Here is a 9,241-nt window from a genome sequence, read left to right on the forward strand (position 1 = left end):
CGGAAACAAAAACGACAACTTCCGGTTATAAGAGGTAAACTACATAATTTGAGTATTTTACTTTCCCTTAAATATCTTTAATAGAAAAAGTATTTGAAATGATTTTTAGATATGTTATTCAGACTGCAAATGTCTAGAGTAACGTCAAAAATTTTAGTAAAATTCACTTCCGGTCGTGTGTTTTTCCTGTCCTCAAAATGAAAAGTTATCTCAGCGAGATCTCGGAAACGGCATGAGATTAAGACACCAAACTTTAATGAGTAATAGACCTTGAGGAGTAGGCAAAACACATAGGGTTAGACGCGTCAGCCGTCACTTCCGTTCGTCACAGGAAGTGATCCAAAAATCGAAAATTTCAACTTTTCTTTATAAAATTAAAACTTGCATCACTTTGTTGCATCTCTTTCGTGTTTTGAAATATGTTAGATTCCACCGGAAACAAAAACTGTAAACTTCCGGTTTAAAGAGATAAACTACGTTATTTCGATGTTTAGCTTTCTCATAAATAATACTTACAGATAAGTATTTGAAATGTTTTTGTTTTTTTTTTACATATGCTGTAGATACTACAAATGTCATGAGAAAATTCAGAAATTTTTATTCAATTCACTTCCGGTCGTGTGTTTTCCTGTCCCAAAATTAGAATGTGTTCTCACAATTGCTCGGTAAGAGTAAAAGACTGAAGTCTAAAACTTTCAGGACTTATAGTCAGTCATCAGTTCATTTGCATCGTGTAAAGATCGTGTGTCGTCATTACTTCCGGTCGTGACAGGAAATGAAGAAAAAAGTAATTTTTTAAGTTATTTTGTTTCTACATCAGTTTTAGGCTTATACCGACGTTGGAAAAGACATGTTTATGAAAACAGGAAGTAGTATAACGGAAGACCTTCTCATTACTAGTAATGAGTTTCTAGTTATTATTATTATTATTATTATTATTTTCCCCTTTTTTTGTCGGCAGGATTTCTCAGAGATGACTGGATGGATTTTCCTGAAATTTTCAGGGTTGATAGAGAATGAAAATACCCCGAGGCGTTTTTTTCATTTTTTCAAAATTCACTTCCGGTCGTCAGATATGTCCGATTTCCGTTTTTTTCAAAAATATTTTTTCCGAGTGAGATCTCAGAAACGGTAAGAGATTAAGACACCAAACTTATACGAGTAATAGATCATGAGGAGTAGGCGAGCCCATTTGGGTTAAGCGTGTCAGTCGTCACTTCCGGTCGCCACAGGAAGTGATCAAAGAAATCGAAAATTTCAACTTTTCTTTTTTGAATTTTTTTTTGCATCACATTATTGCATCTCATGTGTAGTTTCGAAATATGTCAGTCCCACCGGAAACAAAAACGACAACTTCCGGTTAGAAGAGGAAAACTACATAATTTGAGTATTTTACTTTCCCTTAAATATCTTTTATAGATAAAGTATTTAAAAAGATTTTTAGATATGTTATTCAGACTGCAAATGTCTAGAGTAACGTCAAAAATCTTAGTAAAATTCACTTCCGGTCGCGTGTTTTTCCTGTCCTCAAAATGAAAAGTAATCCCATCGAGATCTCGGAAACGGCATGAGATTAAGACACCAAACTTATAGGAGTAATAGACCTCGAGGAGTTGGCAAAACACATAGGGTTAGACGCGTCAGCCGTCACTTCCGGTCGTCACAGGAAGTGATCAAAAAATCGAAAATTTCAACTTTTCGTTATAAAATTAAAACTTGCATCACTTTGTTGCATCTCTATCGTGTTTTGAAATATGTTAGATTCCACCGGAAACAAAAACTGTAAACTTCCGGTTTAAAGAGATAAACTACGTTATTTCGATGTTAAGCTTTCTCATAAATATCACTTACAGATTTGAAATGTTTTTTTTATTTTTACATATCCTGTAGATACTACAAATGTCATGAGAAAAATTAAGAGATTTTTATTCAATTTACTTCCGGTCGTGTGTTTTCCTGTCCCAAAAATTAGAATGTGTTCTCAGAATTGCTTGGTAAGAGTAAAGGACTGAAGTCTAAAACTTTCAGGACTTATAGTCAGTCATCAGTTCATTTGCATCGTGTAAAAATCGTCTGTCGTCATTACTTCCGGTTGTGACAGGAAATGAAGCAAAAAAAGTATTTTTTTAAAGTTATTTTGTTTCTACATCAGTTTGAGGCTTATACCGACGTTGGAAAAGACATGTTCATGCAAACAGGAAGTAGTATAACGGAAGACCTTCTCATTACTAGTAATGAGTTTCTAGTTATTATTATTATTTTTTTTTTCCCCCTTTTCTTTTCCGGGCGATTTCTCAGAGATGGCTGGACGGATTTTCTTGAAATTTTCAGGGATGATAGAGAATGAAAATACCCCTAGGCGTTTTTTTCATTTTTTCAAAATTCACTTCCTGTCGTCAGATATGTCCGATTTCCGTTTTTTTCAAAAATATTTTGTCCCAGTCATATCTCAGAAACGGTAAGAGATTAAGACACCAAACTTATATGGTTAATAGATCTTGAGGAGTAGGCAAATCCATTTGGGTTAAGAGCGTCAGCCGTCACTTCCGGTCGTCACAGGAAGTGATAATAGAAATCGAAAATTTCAACTTTTCTTTTTTGAATCTTTTTCTGCATCACATTATTGCATCTTATTTGTAGTTTCGAAATATGTTGGTCTCACCGGAAACAAAAACGTCAACTTCCGGCTATAAGCGAAAAACTGCATAATTTGAGTATTTTACTTTCCCATAAATATTTTTTATAGATAAAGTATTTGAATTGATTTTTGAATATGTTATTAAGACTGCAAATGTCTAGAGTAACGTCAAATATCTTTGTAAAATTCACTTCCGGTCGCGCGTTTGAATGTCCGCAAAATGAGAACTTGTCCGAGTGATATCTCAGAAACGGTAAGAGATTTAGACACCACACTTATAGGAGTATTAGACCTTGAGGAGTAGACAAAACCATTTGGGTTAAGAGCATCAGTCGTCACTTCCGGTCGTCACAGGAAGTGATCAATGAAATCAAAAATTTCAACTTTTCTCTTTTTGAATAAGACTTGCATCATATAATTGTATCTTTTTCACAGTTACGATATGTGTTAGTCCCACCGGAAACAAAAACGACAACTTCCGGTTATAAGAGAAAAACAACATAGTAGGGGTTTTGAATTTTTCCCCAACATATCCCTTATAGAGAGAGTTCTTTAAATGATTTTTATGTATGTTATTGAGACTGCAGATGTCTAGATTGACGTCAAACATCTTAGTAAAATTCACTTCCGGTTGCGTATTTTCCTGCCCTCAAATTGAGATTTTATTCACCTAATTGCTCAGCACCAGTAAACGACTGAAATCCAAAACTTTCAGGACTGATAGTCAGTCACCAGTTTTTCTACATCATGTGAAAATCGTACATTGCCGTCAGTTTCCGGCGTGACCGGAAGCGATGCAAACAAGGTGAATTTTCCAAGTTTTTTTTTCTTTTTACAGAAATGTTTGGCTAATGCAGATGTTAGATAGACTAAAACCATGCAAATTATTTTCACTGGAAGTGCCGGCCGAAAAATCGGAACATGAGTAATTTTTCATGAAAACTTTTAGGGATGATCAGTTGTGAATAATTTAGGTGTAGAATGAACATTTTATTTGTTTTGAGTAATTTCAGTCTTGATGAACTAAAAAAAAAAAAACGTAGAAAGTAAATTTTTTTCCGGGATTTTCTCAATGACCTTGACCTTTGACCTTGACCTTGACCTTTGATGACCTTGACCTTTGACCAAAAGGTCAGAATCAATAATTAATTTACTCCTCTTTCCCCCTTCCCAAAAAATCAACAACAAAAAAATCAAAAAAAAATCAATCAGATTAATATCAGCCTAGAATATTTTTCTAGAACTCATACAACACCTCGGATCGACATAACATTTCGAGGTATTGCAGAAGATATCTGAAAGAAAGTTTCCTGAAAATTTGACGGTGAATCTCTGAAGTGTATAGAAATTATGAATGTTTACGGCAAACACTATATCTTTTTTCGTATCTGAAATTTAGATGCCGATGAACATAAAAATTAATTAAAGCTTTTCTCGGTTATTTCTTCAATTGTTATGAATAGCAATCGATTCTCTTGATATGATATGATATTTTAACACCAAGCATTCTTGCTTTCTCTAGCATGTGGAATTTATATCAATTTTATTTAGAATTAATATTAATCGAATGAATGTCGAAAACAGCGATTTTTTCCTAGCAAATAAATTTTCACGCTCTCATTGACACATTTTTCTTTCTAAAATCCCTATCTGAAATTTTAATTTATGCTACTTACATTTAATTCAGTCCACACAGAGATGCTTATTTTAATCTTACCTATTATTTTAGGATATTCAGTCACATCCGAACCCGATCCGACATTTTCATATATTTGTAAACAAAGTCTCGACACTGCAGTTCTAATGCATCATAGGCTCTGAATGATTAATTCAATGCATTCCAAATATAGACCATCTCAAATGATTTTTTAAGCCGAAAATCTGCAATTGTATTATACACCAATCGTGTTTCTCAATCTATTCAATACTGATCACTACATTCCATAACAAACAAAAGAACACGTGCTTTTATTCCAATTTTTAACTTAAACAATTAATTTACTACCTCCATCTTCATCGGAATACGTGGTCTAGTGGTTAGCGCACAGGTCTTATAACCCGAAGGTTTTGAGTTCGATCCATGCTGGGAGAATTTTTTTTTTTTTTTTTTCTTTTTTTTTTTTTTGCATTTTCTGTTTTTTTTCCAGAACAGTTGACAAAAGAATCAAGAAAACGGAAGACCTGTTATTGCCTAGGCAATAAGTATCTAGTTAAGGTCTTCCGTTCCAGACGGAAGACCTTATAGTGATTGTACTGTTTATTATTATTATTATTATTATTTTTTTTTTTTTTTTCCCCTTTTTTTGTCGGCAGGATTTCTCAGAGATGACTGGATGGATTTTCCTGAAATTTTCAGGGTTGATAGAGAATGAAAATACCCCGAGGCGTTTTTTTCATTTTTTCAAAATTCACTTCCGGTCGTCAGATATGTCCGATTTACGTTTTTTTCAAAAATATTTTTTCCGAGTGAGATCTCAGAAACGGTAAGAGATTAAGACACCAAACTTATACGAGTAATAGATCATGAGGAGTAGGCGAGCCCATTTGGGTTAAGCGTGTCAGCCGTCACTTCCGGTCGTCACAGGAAGTGATCAAAGAAATCGAAAATTTCAACTTTTCTTTTTTGAATCTTTTTTTGCATCACATTATTGCATCTCATGTGTAGTTTCGAAATATATCAGTCCCACCGGAAACAAAAACGACAACTTCCGGTTAGAAGAGGAAAACTACATAATTTGAGTATTTTACTTTCCCTTAAATATCTTTTATAGATAAAGTATTTAAAAAGATTTTTAGATATGTTATTCAGACTGCAAATGTCTAGAGTAACGTCAAAAATCTTAGTAAAATTCACTTCCGGTCGCGTGTTTTTCCTGTCCTCAAAATGAAAAGTAATCCCATCGAGATCTCGGAAACGGCATGAGATTAAGACACCAAACTTATAGGAGTAATAGACCTCGAGGAGTTGGCAAAACACATAGGGTTAGACGCGTCAGCCGTCACTTCCGGTCGTCACAGGAAGTGATCAAAAAATCGAAAATTTCAACTTTTCTTTATAAAATTAAAACTTGCATCACTTTGTTGCATCTCTTTCGTGTTTTGAAATATGTTAGATTCCACCGGAAACAAAAACTGTAAACTTCCGGTTTAAAGAGATAAACTACGTTATTTCGATGTTAAGCTTTCTCATAAATATCACTTACAGATTTGAAATGTTTTTTTATTTTTACATATCCTGTAGATACTACAAATGTCATGAGAAAAATTAAGAGATTTTTATTCAATTTACTTCCGGTCGTGTGTTTTCCTGTCCCAAAAATTAGAATGTGTTCTCAGAATTGCTTGGTAAGAGTAAAGGACTGAAGTCTAAAACTTTCAGGACTTATAGTCAGTCATCAGTTCATTTGCATCGTGTAAAAATCGTCTGTCGTCATTACTTCCGGTTGTGACAGGAAATGAAGCAAAAAAAGTATTTTTTTAAAGTTATTTTGTTTCTACATCAGTTTGAGGCTTATACCGACGTTGGAAAAGACATGTTCATGCAAACAGGAAGTAGTATAACGGAAGACCTTCTCATTACTAGTAATGAGTTTCTAGTTATTATTATTATTATTTTTTTTTTTTTCCCCCTTTTTTTGTCGGCAGGATTTCTCAGAGATGACTGGATGGATTTTCCTGAAATTTTCAGGGTTGATAGAGAATGAAAATACCCCGAGGCGTTTTTTTCATTTTTTCAAAATTTACTTCCGGTCGTCAGATATGTCCGATTTCCGTTTTTTTCAAAAATATTTTTTCCGAGTGAGATCTCAGAAACGGTAAGAGATTAAGACACCAAACTTATTAGAGTAATAGATCATGAGGAGTAGGCGAGCCCATTTGGGTTAAGCGTGTCAGCCGTCACTTCCGGTCGTCACAGGAAGTGATCAAAGAAATCGAAAATTTCAACTTTTCTTTTTTGAATTTTTTTTTGCATCACATTATTGCATCTTATGTGTAGTTTCGAAATATGTCAGTCCCACTGGAAACAAAAACGACAACTTCCGGTTAGAAGAGGAAAACTACATAATTTGAGTATTTTACTTTCCCTTAAATATCTTTTGTAGATAAAGTATTTGAAAAGATTTCTAGATATGTTATTCAGACTGCAAATGTCTAGAGTAACGTCAAAAATCTTAGTAAAATTCACTTCCGGTCGCGTGTTTTTCCTGTCCTCAAAATGAAAAGTTATCTCAGCGAGATCTCGGAAACGGCATGAGATTAAGACACCAAACTTAAATGAGTAATAGACCTTGAGGAGTAGGCAAAACACATAGGGTTAGACGCGTCAGCCGTCACTTCCGGTCGTCACAGGAAGTGATCAAAAAATCGAAAATTTCAACTTTTCTTTATAAAATTATAACTTGCATCACTTTGTTGCATCTCTTTCGTGTTTTGAAATATGTTAGATTCCACCGGAAACAAAAACTGTAAACTTCCGGTTTAAAGAGATAAACTACGTTATTTCGATGTTTAGCTTTCTCATAAATATCACTTAAAGATAAGTATTTGAAATGTTTTTTTTATACATATGCTGTAGATACTACAAATGTCATGAGAAAATTCAGAGATTTTTATTCAATTCACTTCCGGTCGTGTGTTTTCCTGTCCCCAAAATTAGAATGTGTTCTCACAATTGCTCGGTAAGAGTAAAAGACTGAAGTCTAAAACTTTCAGGACTTATAGTCAGTCATCAGTTCATTTGCATCGTGTAAAAATCGTCTGTCGTCATTACTTCCGGTCGTGACAGGAAATGAAGAAAAAAGTAATTTTTTAAAGTTATTTTGTTTCTACATCAGTTTTAGGCTTATACCGACGTTGGAAAAGACATGTTTATGCAAACAGGAAGTAGTATAACGGAAGACCTTCTCATTACTAGTAATGAGTTTCTAGTTATTATTATTATTATTATTTTCCCCTTTTTTTGTCGGCAGGATTTCTCAGAGATGTCTGGATGGATTTTCCTGAAATTTTCAGGGTTGATAGAGAATGAAAATACCCCGAAGCGTTTTTTTCATTTTTTCAAAATTCACTTCCGGTCGTCAGATATGTCCGATTTCCGTTTTTTTCAAAAATATTTTTTCCGAGTGAGATCTCAGAAACGGTAAGAGATTAAGACACCAAACTTATTAGAGTAATAGATCATGAGGAGTAGGCGAGCCCATTTGGGTTAAGCGTGTCAGCCGTCACTTCCGGTCGTCACAGGAAGTGATCAAAGAAATCGAAAATTTCAACTTTTCTTTTTTGAATTTTTTTTTGCATCACATTATTGCATCTCATGTGTAGTTTCGAAATATGTCAGTCCCACCGGAAACAAAACGACAACTTCCGGTTATAAGAGGTAAACTACATAATTTGAGTATTTTACTTTCCCTTAAATATCTTTTATAGATAAAGTATTTGAAAAGATTTTTAGATATGTTATTCAGACTGCAAATGTCTAGAGTAACGTCAAAAATCTTAGTAAAATTCACTTCCGGTCGCGTGTTTTTCCTGTCCTCAAAATGAAAAGTTATCTCAGCGAGATCTCGGAAACGGCATGAGATTAAGACACCAAACTTGAATGAGTAATAGACCTTGACAAGTAGGCAAGACACATAGGGTTAAACGCGTCAGCCGTCACTTCCGGTCGTCACAGGAAGTGATCAAAAAATCGAAAATTTCAACTTTTCTTTACAAAATTAAAACTTGCATCACTTTGTTGCATCTATTTCGTGTTTTGAAATATGTTAGATTCCACCGGAAACAAAAACTGTAAACTTCCGGTTTAAAGAGATAAACTACGTTATTTCGATGTTTAGCTTTCTCATAAATATCACTTACAGATAAGTATTTGAAATTTTTTTTTTTTTTTTTTACATATGCTGTAGATACTACAATTGTCATGAGAAAATTCAGAGATTTTTATTCAATTCACTTCCGGTCGTGTGTTTTCCTGTCCCCAAAATTAGAATGTGTTCTCACAATTGCTCGGTACGAGTAAAAGACTGAAGTCTAAAACTTTCAGGAATTATAGTCAGTCATCAGTTCATTTGCATCGTGTAAAAATCGTCTGTCGTCATTACTTCCGGTCGTGACAGGAAATGAAGAAAAAAGTATTTTTTTTAAAGTTATTTTGTTTATACATCAGTTTTAGGCTTATACCGACGTTGGAAAAGACATGTTCATGCAAACAGGAAATAGTATAACGGAAGACCTTCTCATTACTAGTAATGAGTTTCTAGTTATTATTATTATTATTATTTTTTGGTTAAAGTAGGTCAATCAATTTTCTAAGCCAAGTCATGAGTAAAAACTAATAGTAATTTCTGATATGTGTTGTCACTGCCATGTAATGCACATTATTTATTCCCTGCTGTCCTTCAGAAGAAAAAAAAAATTTGTACATCTCTATGCAAAACTTTTGATTAGCTCCATCCATTGGCCCTACAGAGCTAATGTGTTTTAATTAAAATTTCTTATAGTTTGCTGTTTTTGCTGGTTTAAAATTACCTCTAGTTGTAAATTCTGAAGGATTAATCCAGAATCAGACAAGAACAGGTGCTTGTCATCGGAAATTATGCAGGT

The 9,241-nt window shown here is 33.9% G+C and overlaps 1 protein-coding gene across 1 annotated transcript in view; it reads right to left on the reverse strand.

Annotated features, from left to right (window-relative positions):
- Window positions 1-9,241, reverse strand: part of LOC133178839 (Bardet-Biedl syndrome 12 protein homolog) — a 33,035-nt gene extending 23,794 nt beyond the window's left edge. The window contains exon 1 of the mRNA XM_061313518.1: window positions 9,167-9,241. The gene's annotated coding sequence lies outside the window, so the exon portion shown is untranslated. The remainder of the gene's footprint in view (window positions 1-9,166) is intronic.

Source organism: Saccostrea echinata, unplaced genomic scaffold (assembly GCF_033153115.1).
Source record: "Saccostrea echinata isolate AGI-Se365-2 ecotype Australia unplaced genomic scaffold, CSIRO_AGI_Sech_v1 ptg000001l, whole genome shotgun sequence".
NCBI classification, from domain to species: Eukaryota; Metazoa; Mollusca; class Bivalvia; order Ostreida; family Ostreidae; genus Saccostrea; species Saccostrea echinata.